The sequence below is a fragment of the Drosophila pseudoobscura genome, chromosome 2, assembly GCF_009870125.1.
Source record: "Drosophila pseudoobscura strain MV-25-SWS-2005 chromosome 2, UCI_Dpse_MV25, whole genome shotgun sequence".
Classification (NCBI taxonomy): domain Eukaryota; kingdom Metazoa; phylum Arthropoda; class Insecta; order Diptera; family Drosophilidae; genus Drosophila; species Drosophila pseudoobscura.
In genome coordinates this window covers 26,167,974-26,182,543 of record NC_046679.1, presented here as the reverse complement: position 1 = coordinate 26,182,543, position 14,570 = coordinate 26,167,974, and the positions used below count along the sequence as shown (strand labels likewise).

Sequence of the window (14,570 nt, the reverse complement as noted above, 5' to 3'; positions counted from 1 at the left end):
ATACAGTGAAAATCATCTTTAAAGAACAGCCAGGATGATTGCTTTCTTTCTAAAAAAAGGGATTGCAATGATTTAATCTTATCTGACAGCTAAGATCATCTTTATGAATGATAATTATTTTATGGTTTTAGAGTATCTTTCAAATATGCTTTCCTCGGGGTTTTCCTGGAAAAAACTCTTGATTTCTGCTTCTTGTAAAAAATTTCACGGGAAATTTTAAAGAATCGCTGGATTTCTGCAAAATCTGCAAAAAATTCTTTCAAAATTGTTGTTTAAATTTCCTCGAAATTAAAGTCTGAAATGTCTCACATTCAATTACATTGGCTTCTGGCCATAAGCGCCCCGCCTCCCCTTCGACCGCCCTTTTTCCAATCCCCTACAAATTATGCAATTCCCAAAGTAAACTCCATTCCTGCCAATCGATCAGTGACTGTAAAAGCCTTCTTTTGGTAATCATGCTCCCTCACTTTACCCCTTTTTTTACCCTCTCGACCGCACACACACATCGCGGATGCCATTAAATAGATTCCACAGAATCCACGAATCTGTATCTGTATCTGAATCTGAATCGAATTTCATTCCGCCGCTCGTAGTCCTATTCAAATGATGGCGGATTTGCAGCCTCCCCCTCCCCCTCCCTCTCGCGCTGGAACAGAACAACATATGGCCGCAGAATGGTCCGTCCTTTGCCGCCTCCAGGCTCTGTCTGCCGAGGGGTTGGAGGGGGGGGGGGGGGGGGGATGATGGGTAAACATGGCCAAATGCCATTGGATTTGAGCTGCTTATGCCAGGGATTTAGTTATAAATTATACCCCCTTCGCAAATGCAGAAGAGGGGCATGTGGTAACCCCCCATGCGAATTGAAATTTAATGCAAATGTAAATGTTGCAGGCCTGAAAGAGAAAAAAAAACACACACTCACAAAAGGAAATCAAATTATTTGTGGCACACATAATGGGGAGAGGGGCAGGCACTTGCCACAGACAGTCGCAGTGGCAACAGTTTGAGGCATGAGCGCATCAAACAAAAATCAAAGTACACATCCCCCGCATCCCTTTTTATTTAACATATTTTTTTATTATAGATTTTTCAGGATTTTTTCCATAGATTTCCTTTATTTTTCAACATTTTTTCATTAGTTTCTCTGGGGGTTTTTGTTTTTCATTTTTAATTTTAGCAAAAGATTGGATGAGTGGTTTTCCCGTTAAGCCTTTACAAATGTTTTTTTTGCGACTGCATCTTGTTTGTTGTTGACACATTGATCAAAAAACAAACAAAAAACAATCAAAAAGAAGCTATGAAAAACCAAGAAAAAACTGCACTACAAATACGTAAATAATGACAAAAACCAACCCAAAACCCAAAAAGAAAGAAAATCTCATACTATAATAAAAGAAAAATATGAAAACCCTCAAAAACAAAAAAAAAGAGCAAAAGATTACAAAATTCCCTCTGAAAACAGAACATGGAGGAAAAGAGAGGGGTGGGAGGCAGGTAGGAAGGGCGTAAAAAATCTGTTACAATATTGAAATATTTTATGACTGAAATACGCCGCCCCCACCGCCTGGCCCATGGCTGTGGCATCATCATCTCCGCCCCCCTTCGCCAACAATCATCTCGGTGCCACACACACACACATCGAAGGGGCAGGCAGGCAGGCGCACGTTACGTCCTCTTCTGGATTTTGTGGACCATCACATGGCGCCTCATACTCCTCCCTCTGTGCCTCCCTTTTTTTTTGCTTTCACTCAACGCGAGCGACACTTAAAGCGCTTTAAAAGCAAATTTATCTGCCATTTCCTCAAATGCCAGAGGCTCAGACAGGACACCATGACCCCCCGGGCCATTCGTCCTTCATCCTTCTTCTGCTCTTCAAAGACAATTGCATTTACTGCCAAAGGGTAGGAGACGGTCCTCCTCTAAAGGGGTTCCCCTTGTCCACTGAAGGAGTGGCATGATAGACACACTCAAATATTGATTTATTGAGTTGCTCCTCACATGGTCTCCGGGTCTCCAGCCCTGCAGCTAGAGTTTTAAGAGTTTTACTCCCTTCCTCCGTTGACTTTCCTTTTTCTTACTTTTTTTCGTTCTGCAAACAATGAAAATTGCTGTAAACCGAAGTTCGGGGGGGCTTTGAGGTTTCTGGGGATTTTTGGCAACCCGAAATTCACTCTTCAGGTTAACCTCAAGGACTCCCTAAAGGATCTCCTTTTCTTTCCCTTCCCACCCTTCGACACTGTTAAAACTTTAAGTCTAATGACTTTTATAGATACTTCAACCATAAGTCCATCACTCCATTCGTTGCCCCTCCTACAGGTACCGTCTCTATCCGTCTCTTTCCGTCTTTTCTCTGTCCCTTTCCATCTGTTAGCCATGTGTGGCTGTGTGGCCAATGAACTTGTGATTGTGGCAACAGAGTCTTAGCCGGGGATTGACGCAGCTCAAGTGGAAAAGGAACGCTTCTCCAGAGGATGAGAACAGACACACACAAAAGGCCAAAAAGCTCATAATGGATTCAGCTCTAACTCTGAACTAAGAAGGAAAGCAGTGCCATGAATGTACTCTCTCTCTCTCTCTCTCTCTCTTTTATTGGCTTCTCCCTTGATGAACTTGATTTTGGTTTATGGTTTTATGATCAGCTTATTTAGGTTTTAACGGGCAATAGTTTTTGGCCAGGATTTTGTGGTCAATATAGAGAGTGAGATGGCTAGGGCTTAGGCTAAGAGGCTAAGAGGAAGGAGAAAAGAGCGGGAAAGAAGAGGAAAAGATACAAGGAGCAGATGGGAGATAGAACGAAGAATCAGAGAAAGAATTTGCACCTCCAGACATAAATACAAATTTTCATAAACAAATATTCAAAATTAATTTTTATTATTATTTTTAGAACACCCCAAAAATTGTCTTCATTTATCTCCCTTCTAAAGGATATTTCTTGTGTGAATTTTAATAATTTCATTATCTTCCGATACTTATCCTCCCCGCCTCCTCGTAGCCCTACTCTTTCTTTCTTTCACTCTTTCTTTCCTATGCCCATTTATCATGGACAATGGCATTGCGGCAGAAAGCAGTCCCCCAAAAGGAAGCCTCGTTCTGTGGCTTATAATCATAGCTGGAGGCAGAGGAGGAGGCAGTGGAGGAGGAGGAGGGAGACGGCTCTGCAGTGCCCACAGGACACACTCGCTTTTCGATACCCCAAGAGGCAATAGCTGGAATAAATCGTCCTATACATAAAGAGTACTGTACTATATATCGTATATATGTACCTTCTTATTCATGCACATATATCATCGAAGCTTTATTACACACCTCCTCTGCATCTTCCACTTATCCTTGAACGCCCCACCCGCCTGGCACTCGCCCTCCTCCTCCTTCTCCTCCTGGCCCACCGACTCCTTTGCTGTACTGCACCATCTCCTGCTCTTTTTCTGTGTTGCAATAAAAACGTTGAATGCGAAAGACTACAAATTGCCGCAAGGCACACAAGAAGTGGCATCCGCCATGCCGCCATTTGTTTTGCCACGTGTGGCGGGGATTTTTTAATTTGAAGACAGCCGCCAGAAGAAAGGAATCACACACACACACACACACTCACACACACAAATATTTGTGGCAACATCCTACCTCCTCAAAGGATCTATAAGAATGGGAATGTTGCCACCTGGTGAGCAATCTTGTTGTTTAATTGACAGACAATTTTAATGATTAAAACGAGTGAAACATTTCGCATTCATTTCCCGCTCCCCGCTTTCTCCGCTTCCTCCTCCTACTCCTCCCCTCCAGGGGCTTAGACGGAAATTAATGGGGCTACAGAGGGGAGTAGGAGGGGGGGGGGCAATGTTTATGGACTGCCAAATGGTGGAGCAAAGTGCAAACGAATGGGGCGGCAAAAGAACGAGAGAGAGAGAGAGAGAGAGTGAAACAAATTCCTCCGCAGCAATGTTTTTTATGGCAAATGGAAATGGAATTGGAATCGGACTCAGGAATCGGTGGCACAGGCAGAGGCAGAGTCGAGAGTGCTGGGAGTGCTGCTGCCTCCCTGGGATTAGCATTCCCAATTAGATGGGAAATTACACATATAACTAGCGATACGAGATGCGAGATACGACAGATACGGATACGAAATGTATCTCAACAAATTTTAAAGTACTTATGGAGAAAGAAATTATTATTATTTATTAAGAAATTAAACTCGAATCGGCTGTCAACGATTATAAATAGTAGATAGGAGATCTGCTCTGGTTCTTATGTTTTTTGGGGGGAAAATCACAGGAAATCCAACGGCTAAAACTCCGAAACGCTTACTCTGAGAAAAACTCCCGCATTTAATCATATTTAGGGGATGGTTCCCCCCTTTCAAGGCTCCCAGGAAACCAGGAATCCAGGACTCCCAGGCATGCACTTGACAACGCCAAAGTGGAACACCGAAAAACTTGCAACTCAATTGGCTCGCAAAAATTGTTGTTGGCCAACTTCTATGAAGAGGCAACTTCGAGCAGAAGAAACTTTCATGCAACAGAAGGCAGAAAAGAGGGCAGTGGCAAGGACCGGGCCCCTTCAGTGGAAGGAAGGCTGACAAAAGTGCATAATTCTATAAAAGGCTCACAAATTGAAATACAAACAGAGACACCCTCTCTAGCCCCCCCTATAGGGTGCCCCCCCCCCCCCCTCGACTCACCAACACCTTCAGACAGTGACTGTAAAATTGTTGGGAGTAAAAGAAAAGTTTCCTCTCCGACGAGAGTTTCTTCTATTAAAAATATTGTCAACTCAATACGAAATTCGGGGGAAAAGTAAGTGCAAGTGGAAAAGTGGCAGAGTAGCAGCTTGGAAGAGTGCGGGGGGGGATGCAACCTCCGCCCCTTCCCCCGTACCCGTTGAATTTGAATTTTGCAAAGTTTCCATAAAGAATTTTTGGGGAAAACAGCCCGAACAAAAACCAGGAAAACCCGACAAATTGGCAAAACCGCAGGAAAAGAATCACAACACAACCCAAAAAGGTAGTGGCAGGAGGCAGTGGCAAGAGGCAGGAGGCAGTGGCAAGAGGCAGGAGGCAGTGGCAAGAGGCAGGAGGCAAAAAGGCAGCTGCGGCTGGTGGTACAACAAATAAATTGACAGCCCCCACACCCTTTCTATGACACCCTTGCAGCCTATAGCTTCCTTTCTCCTCTCTGTGGCAGCCTCCTTCCTCTTCTCTGTGGCAGCTCCCTGCGTTACTCCTTAGCATAGTGTTGGTTTCGGTTTTGGAGGCTCAGGCCCTGGCAACGATAAATACTGCGGTTTATACACCGAAACTGCAACCTCCAACCCGGAAATAGGGCCACGACCAGGACCCAGGCCAAGGTGTTAGGCGGAAACGGATACCCCACGTCCCCATATGCCAATGCTGCGGCTGCTGCTGTTGCTGCTTCTTACCACAAATTAAAATGTGGCCCCACAAAATTTATTGTCTGTCGTCGGCAAGCCGTGGCCCCTCCGAAAACCGAGGAACAAAAGCCAGAGACCACAGAAAATAGGCAGGAAATAATTCCAATGCCGTAGGCAAGAACCAGAAACACAACAAAACTGGGGGAGTAGATCTCCAGAAAAAGCTATATATCCATTGGTATGGAATCTATTGTATTTCCTATACCTATATTTTCCTATTTATTCGATTCCTTGTGGCCAAAAACCAATGGAAATCCTTTTGCATAATGAAAACTGTTTCAAAAATCCGTAAATTTCAATCCTTAAGCCCCACAGAGAACCCACAGAAATCTCTAATGCGACTGCAACGAGCCCCAAGCCCCAAGCCCCAAGCTATGAAGCCTTCTAGAAACAGAACCCAGCGTTTCCGAGGGTTTCGGTTTCCCCGGCCAACAAATGCAAACAGAATAAAAGCAAAATAAATGGCGTCCAAGGATAATGCGTTGCAAATGTCGCCGACAATAAAAAGGATAATGCGACAAGTTGAAAACGAGCCAAAAAGGAGCGAAGCGACCGAATGACCGCCATTTCAGACCCGGAAAAACTTTTCTGCCGGACAACAGAACAGAGAGACAGAAAGAGAGAAGAAAACACAGAGAGGACAAAAAAAGTTGGAAGCATTTAATGAGTTTATTGAACCAATTGCAAAAGTTGCAAGTTTAGTAAGAGTTGTACGGAGTTTCCATGGGTGGCGCGAGTTGCAGTCGTTTTCCCCCCCAAAAGAGTCGGGAAAAATCGTTGCATCCCCTAGAAAGCAGGGGAATTCCCGAAGAGAATGTATGCTAAAATTTCATATATTCGTGGAAATACACTCTAAATGATTGTTTAGTAAAAATCATTCAATCTGAGATGCATTCCTCAAAAACTTTGAAGGCCACAGACTGATTTTCTGGACCTTTAAAGAGCTTTGAGACATTTTTCTTCTGCAGAATGGTCGACAAATACCCTGCAAGTATTTTTTGTAGCAAATCTACCCCTATGAATATTTTTAGTAGCAAAACACACACAAAAAAGTGTAGCATAAGAATGAATTTACATTTTTTTTTCTGATATCTATATCTTTGTGCGATTTCCTTCTGCTTCTAAGAGTTAATTCAGCTTTTAGCCAAAGCTGCAATTCTTCTTGGCCATCATCCGTCTTGGTCATATCCTTCCCCTTTCCCCCGCTCTCACTGTCCTTCTCTCTGGCCAGGAGCCAGCAGCCAGGGTCAACGTGGGGCTGCTTCTGCTGGCAAACGAAATTGCGGCAGACAGAAGTCATTTAAGGAGAATTTATGGGATTTTAACTGACATTTAAACAGTCGCCAAGGAACAGGAGGCTGGACTCGGGGAGGACTCTACTCAGTGGGAAGGATACCGAGGTAAGAAGGCTGATGATGGGAGGGAGTTTTAGAGAGAGGGGGGAAGGAGGAACTTGTCCAGCAAGATTACCGACGACTGTGCAACAAAATGTTATGGACAGCCCCGGATAATGAACGACTCTCCGCCCAAGGACGAAGAGCGTGAGACTTGGAGTGGGGCACAGACAGAGAGCGAGAAAAATGAAATGTAATTACATTTGAAAATGACCAAATGGCAAGGCACAAAGAAAATGCAGAAGCAAAAGAAGCAGACCCAATCCCCCCACTACCCCGTTATGCGGCGGGCGTTTGCTGGAGAAAAAATCACTGTAACATTTCCTTGTAATTAACTCCATGAAGATGTTCCCACTCGAAACAGATTGACAGGAAGACGTTATGAGCGAAATAGAGATGGCTCGGGACTGAAGCAGCGGAAATGTGAGCCAGAAAGTTGAAAGCGTACTTAAAGTTTTCCCAAAAAAGGTGGCATTTGCTTTGCTTCGCAAGAAATGTTGCCGAGTGTCGGAATGCAGCTGCTTTCCCGTTTAGGAAGTGCTTAAGCAAAGCCGAGGCTCGGCAGGTGAGCGTTGAGCGGAAGACGAAGCGCAGACCATCAAAGCGCTGCACACGAAGCCACTGCAGCCGAAGAGCGCACACGAAGCTGCAGTACCAGCAGTGAACAATGACGAAAGCCATCTACAATGTCGTCTAGGCGTAGACGCCGCCAGCCAAATCGAACCCTTTGTTTTTTCTTTTGTTTCTTTCTTTTCCGCGCGTGCCGAACGTAATTCGGTTCTGCCGACCGTGCGCAGTAGCAGAGAACTTCGCTTTATCTTTTCGTCTCCTTTGCGCCTGCGTCGACAGAACTCTTTTGCTTTGATCAATCGAAGTTTTAATAAGTGAAATTAAATAATCTGTGATTATTATTAATATCAGGTGAGTGCAGTTTTTAAATAATTAATAATATGTGTGGTGCGCGTGTTAAATAAAGAAAATTCAATTGTATAAAAGGTTAAATTTAAAAAAAAAACTGTGTTCAAATTATATTAATGTTTCACTGCATTCACATTATATTTCTTTATTATTCTCTTATGCTCGGGAATAAAAGAAGAATAAAGAAATAGAATGTAGGTTTTAAAAAAAACTTTTAAAAAAATAATAATTAATTAATTAACATAACCATATTATTTCAGCGGCGGTGAAGATGAAAATACCCAACGAGCCAGCAGAAAAAGTGATTCGGAAGGCTATTCACAATATTAAAAATAGCTATTTTCAAAAGGGCGTAGGGGCAAAAAAAAAACAAAGCTCTGGCATCCTTAGACAATATTTAATAATAATTTTTAATAAATAGAACTAATTGGAAAAATAAACAATTGAATGTATTACTTTTTTATATTAAATGCATGATTTTTCGTGAAAAATCATCACTTATAAAATGCATGATTTTTCGGCTAAAATCATCGCTTATTAAGTTCATGATTTTTCGGCAATGCTCGATGACAATGTCATCGATTATGCCCTAGGACATCTCCATGTTAAAGTAAACAGCTCAGCGTATGGCCGGTCATCGACTATGTCATCGGGGGTAGTGACGCGGTCATCGACGTGTCAGCAGCTGAGTCATCGATGACCCGTACTGCAGGGAAGGACGCTTTCCTTAGGCTGTTGCTCTCCTGGTAGAAAAGACAGCTTCTGCTTGTCCCTCTCCTGATCGGGCTGCCCTCTCCTGTCCACTCTTTAAGTATTTCTGCCGTTTGATGCAGCGCCCAGCCAGTGTTTTAATCAGGACAGAGGGCATTGCCATACATTTCACAAGAGAGATTTAGTCAGGAAAGTTCCACATAAAGATACCCTTTTACTCTATTTTCCTGTATTCTTAATAGTTTCTTACCTTTTACTGCAACCCTCAGTCCAACTTTTTCTGAAAGACAAAATTGGAAAAGTAATCATTAGTGAAGTGAATTTTACAAGAAACGAGTTTTCATTCCAAGGAAAAGTTATAGTTCTAAAGTGCAAAAGTAGTTTAAAGCTCTGAAAACTTTAAACTTTGCCAAGTAAAACCTTTTCAAAAGGCAATTTAAGCATTCAAACATTTAACTGATAGAAATGTCACAAATTAAGCTGCTTTTCGGCTAATGACTGAGAGATTAACTCAGGATTTGATAACAAACTCAATTGAGAGTGGTTGCTCTTCAGGAACTGCCATTAATAAACCATAAACTCTCTTCAAAGTCGACAACTTAATGAAAACACTCGAAGAAGAGCTTCCCAAGGGGAAAAATTGCCGTAAGGAAAACTTGCCTTCACTGCAGGAGCAACAGCGGCAGCGGCAGTGGCAGCTGTGGCAACAATCAAAGTATTTAAGCTGCTCTGCTCGCAGAGGAGTGTACATAGGTGGCAGCCCTTAAGCACACACACACACACACCTACACACTCATACCCATGTAAGTGCATACGAATATGAGCAACAACATCCGCTAAAAGCTCTCTCTTTACAGAAAAATAACTACTGCACTTTAACAAGGATGACCTCAATTTAACCCCTAACCGCCATAACGCCATCAAAAGTGTGAGGGGGAGGTGTCGTTAAAGGGGTTGTGTGTGGGGCGCAAAATTCAGGCCATAATTTCTTCAACTTTTACCATATTTTTGTAATTTTTCAAAAAGTTTACTAGCGAAAAGATTTCCCTGCTTCTCTTACTCGCTGGCACACATTGATTGCTTTCATTTAATTCTTATTTTTTTGCAAACTGCACTTGTAAGTTTCTCTCGTCCTTCTTCCCTTCTCCTCCCTGCCCCTCCCTACCCCCCTCTCTAGTGCCAGTAACAAACATCGCAGCAACAGTAATCGAAAAGTTAATTCTCCGAAAAACAAGGTAATTAGTGTTTCCAGTGGCCATAAAACCCAAGCGAATGTGCAAAAATAACGAGAAAAGTTTAAAAAGCAGCCAGCGAAAAGGAAGAGAGAGAGAGAAAAAAGCTACGACGAAGTAGGAGAAGTGTGTGTGTGTGTGTGTGTGTGTGTGTGTGTGTGTGGCATTGTAGTGTTGCCTTGCAACTTTGAGCAAAAGCACTTGCAACTACTAGGCAGAGGAGGAAAAAACACGCCATAATGAATGGCCAACAACTCCGTGGAAGCCTCGAAGGCGACAAAATCTAAGAGAGAACTGGAGGTAAGTGTAAGCCACAGGTACAGGCACAGGCACAGGACCAACAGAAGGTACAGCCACAGTTACAGAAGAAAGACCGAACTGCAGCAGGAGCAGCGGTGCTGGTTCAGGGTTGCCAGGGCTACCCGCCGAATGCGAGGAATGCAATTGTTTCTTTTTTCAATTGAATTTCAACAAAAACTGAAAGAAATGCCTAAAAGGAAGATCCGTATAGAATTTTTAATGCATTTTATTTTTATAATGCCGTTTTATCCACTGCCTATCCAAAAACTCACTGAAAATCTGTCAAATTAATTCCCTTACACAATTTCCATTTCAATCACAATTCTCACTGTTGTTTTTTCACGCCGATTGTTAACTCTGGCGCCAGATAGACGGGCAACTCTGGTTGGTTGCGGCACTCACATGCACGAGCCCTCCTCAATTAATTAATAAACAAAACTTTTGTCTTTCAAGCACTTCAAGTGCCGCCACACGCATCCCACCAGCCACAACCCTAGGAGAAATGGCAGGGAGAACTTTTCCCCGACAGTCGTTTGTTATGCCGAAAACTTGGAGGCCCTCCTTCCTGGCTCTCTCTCTGCCTCTTCTATCTGGGGAGTCCCCTTTCTCTGCCGTCTTGCTCTAGTTGTGTGGCGCCTAATGACAAACATGAAGTTTTTGCCACCACATCAATCAAAAGTTTTTCATCAACGTCATCAGAGTTATCAACATGGCCGCAGGCTGTGCAGAGAGAAAAAACAGACACAAGAAACAGCCAGAGAGGCACACATACTGAAGCTGCTGCTGCTACCAACACATCGAGTGTGGGCCATGTTGACAAACAAGAACAACACTCCCTCCACCCACAATCAGAGATAGAGGATGAACGAACAACAACAGATCTTAAGGAAGAAGATTATCGTAGAAAAGGTGAGCCCGAAGCGATAGATACTCTGGGATAGCCATCATTCTCATGGAAGATACTCCTATAAATAGTTATTGTATGATTTCCCCATCTTAAAAGATGGTTTCTGTTTAATATAGTAACCTATGCAGATCTCCAGATAAAATGGATCTGCAAAATCCAATTGACACACAAATAAATCATAAATCTAATTAAAATCATAATATCCCCGTGCTCTTCGGAAAGAGTGTATAATTATCAACACGGACCATCGGGGAGCACGTGCGGCGCGGCGCGGCGCGGCACGCCGCGTATACGTAATGTGCTGCTCGTGGTCGTGCCGCTAAATGTCTGCATAATTTATGAATGCCCCAGCAGCGGCATCCACCAGAGAGAGCAATGATGGCCCTGCTGATGCGTTCGCACCTTAAACAAGAGAAATGGCAGCCATTAAATGTCCAGAAACAACAAGCGGCAGAGGAGATGCTGGAGATGGACGGGAGAAAATATCATCAGTAGACGGACCTGCTAAATAACTCAAATCAAATGCCTCGAATGCCGCACAAATCTTTTCAACTTGAGGTGAGGATGCCTGGGTGACTGCCTGCTACATCTATTGCATGTGTACACTGAGAGAAATTGATTAAAGATCTTGCTTGGCAGCTAAGCCGAAGAGGCAGAACTCTAGATTTATTTTCTTGGGATCTATAAAAAGAAATCTCTAACATTTCTTTAAGAAGTACCACTCTAAAATGTGTGATATAATGGCATGCTAGTTTTCTCTCAGTGCAATATTGATCAAACAAGGCGCACTTCATCTTCATCAACGGTCTACAGGCACAAAAAATGGCAGAAGAGGCAGAACAAGTGGAATAAGAAGCCAGCAGCACAAGAAGTGCCTTAGAAGAGAGAGAGAGCCCTCACATAATCAGCTTCATCATCAGTGAGAGGTTCCAGGCATCGAAGAGAGGAGTAGTAGCGTAGGTGGCAACATGGCCACACCTTTTACCCCCTACAGCACGTAACCATGACAGGAATCGTGACGGGGGAGGGGAGTGGGGGGGGGAGTATGAGATGAGGTGGGTCTCTGCCTGTCACCATCCCACATCTTCATCTTCATCTTCATCTTCATCTTGCTGGTTGTTCCTTCCTTCTTGTTCCTCAACATTTCTTATTTGCGACAAGGACGACATCTTCATCTTTCAAATGCGTTTAATTATGTCAAAGAGAGAACCGGTCCTTTTTTCTCCTGCTGCTGCTGTTCCCGAAGGGCACACACACACACACACACACACACACACACACACACATATGTATATATTTTTAACGGACAGGTGAAGAGATAGAGAGAACTTGGACTTTCATAGATTAAGATTGGCAGAGATAGCAGTAGAAAGATGTATGTATGTAGATTGTAGATGTATGTAGATTGTAGATGTATGTAGATTGTAGATGTATGTATGTAAAGTTCATCTGTCTACACGCACACAAACACACACACATGTACATTAAAGCTCGGCTGTTTTTTCGCCTCCCCTCCCTCTGCTATCGCTTTTTTGCATTTGTTTCATTTGTGCGACGTTTCCACATTAAGCTTGTGACAGTCGTGTCGTTGCTTTTGTGCATAATCGTGATGCCGTTAGCTTTAGCTTTTGCTCTTGCTCTCCGGCTCCGACACTGTCCCTTCATTTCCGTTACTTTGCTTCTCCCTCCGTCTAGAGGCAGTGGCCTCTATCTCTATCCCTGCTGTTCCTCTCTTTGTCCGCCTGCTTCTGCTGATGGAAATAAGCTACCAATTACTAAAGTGTTTCACTCTAAAGCCATTTCAGTTGTTCTCCCCCCTCCCCCGCGGGGCCCTATCTCTCGCCGCTCCTGCTGATTCTCTTACCTCTGCCGCTGCCCACTGCTGCTGCTGCTGCTGCTGCTGCTTCCAAGGACAAGGTACATTCCATAGAAGGTAAGGCATAGTTCCCATGAACATGCGGAGATCGGGTCGCGCAGGTTAAGAATGAACATTATCGGTTAGTTGGAAGAATGGACTCGTGCAACACCTTCTTTTAAACATACTTTTCTGCTGATTCCGCTTTTTCCTTCATCCTGCTCCACCCTCTCCTCCTGTTGGACTTGGACGTAGCTGCTGAGCATTTTGGGGTACTCCGAGAACTGAGAGTGAGTGAACTTCAGGCAAAATGGCAAAGGACACAGAATCAAGGAATACTCGGACTTGAAAGGCATGGAAAGGCATTTCAAACATACAATACATGTGTGGAAATGTATGACTCGGACTGTACTCTGCCTCTCGGTTTACTGAAATTGTACCCGTGTTCAAAAATATGTCTTTTGAACATACCTTGAATGTACAGTTCAAATCAAGTCCATTCGCCATCTGGCATCTTAATGATAGCCAATTCGCTTTACAATGAAGGCCAATTCCTTAAACATTTCCATGGAAAAGTCACATACTCTAAGCGTTTCAGAATCTCTTCTCAACTGTAAAACTGTGTCTCTCTCTCTCTCTCTCTCTGTTTCGCTCTCTCTCTGTCTCTATCTGACTTTCTCAATTACCATTCAAGCGCAACACACACGCCAGTCCCAATGTGCCATGTGCCCCATGTCCATCATCATTTTTGCATTGCAGATTTAATTTCGTCAAAGTGGAAAAGTCAACAGAAAAGGTTTCCCGACGTCACGACGACAGGAAGGGACAGGGAGACGGGTTCTCCACCAAACAGACCACGCACCAATGAATACTGACTGCCCCACACACACCAAAACACTTCCACAATCCATGCCATGCCCCCTAGCCTTCCACCAGACTCTCTCCTCCTTCATTCCATCCTCATGCATATGCGCGTGACCCGCAGGATGATGGTGAAAGACAGACAACAAGCACAACAAAAACCGTAAGAAGGAGGAACAACAGGAGCAAACACATGGAAGAGCAAAAGTCGGAGTGCAGACGGAGAAAGAGGGTAGTCTGTGGTGTTAATGAAAGTATTCCTTCTATGGTAACCGGATGGAGGGATAACCAGACCTAGAAGAGGACCCATCTACTGGAAATCTACTGTACGAGTAGAAAGTCTTTTCAGGTTCAAGAATGAAATGATGATAAAGCTTTCCAACATTCCAACTTTTAACAATTTCCTCAAAATCCTTCACTTGTAGGAGGTCGCCATAGAGGTAGAGGTAGAGGGTACCCCTCGCAAACTGTTTGGGTAACCCTCTCTTCCGAGAGCCAAAGCTCGAACGAAAGCTAATGACATTGGCTAACTGTTCATTTGTGTTTTCCTTCCTTCTTTTGCTTTTGCTTTTTTGCTTTCGGGGTGTCTGAAGCACCCATCAAAGGGTTCGATGACTCGCTTTCTCGCTCTAACTAACCGTACTCGTCGTCAACAGTCGACGACACGTTCCACTTGGCCGGAGGTCAATATGCTCAACGGATGGCGATGGATTCTGCTTTGCCCTGTAATTATACATTTTTCTGTCTTAGTCGGGGATTCTGGCATTGGGGTAAATTCTGGGGTAAAGGTGAAGGCTGTTCCGTTTATTCCTCGAAATTAATGGAAATCTTTGAGAGATGTTCATTCCACTCTTCCGCTCCGCTTCACTGCTTCACTGCTTCACCCGTCTTCGGTTTCAGCCGCTTTTAGAGACCCAATTAGTCGCCAGCCCAACGGCCAGGGGCCCAGAACCAACCAGAACGGAGAA

The 14,570-nt window shown here is 43.8% G+C and overlaps 1 protein-coding gene across 1 annotated transcript in view; it reads right to left on the bottom strand.

The window, feature by feature from the left end:
- Positions 1-8,729, bottom strand: part of Cad87A (cadherin 87A) — a 32,762-nt gene extending 24,033 nt beyond the window's left edge. The window contains exon 1 of the mRNA XM_002137879.4: positions 8,698-8,729. The gene's annotated coding sequence lies outside the window, so the exon portion shown is untranslated. The remainder of the gene's footprint in view (positions 1-8,697) is intronic.
- Positions 8,730-14,570: the final 5,841 nt, after the last annotated feature.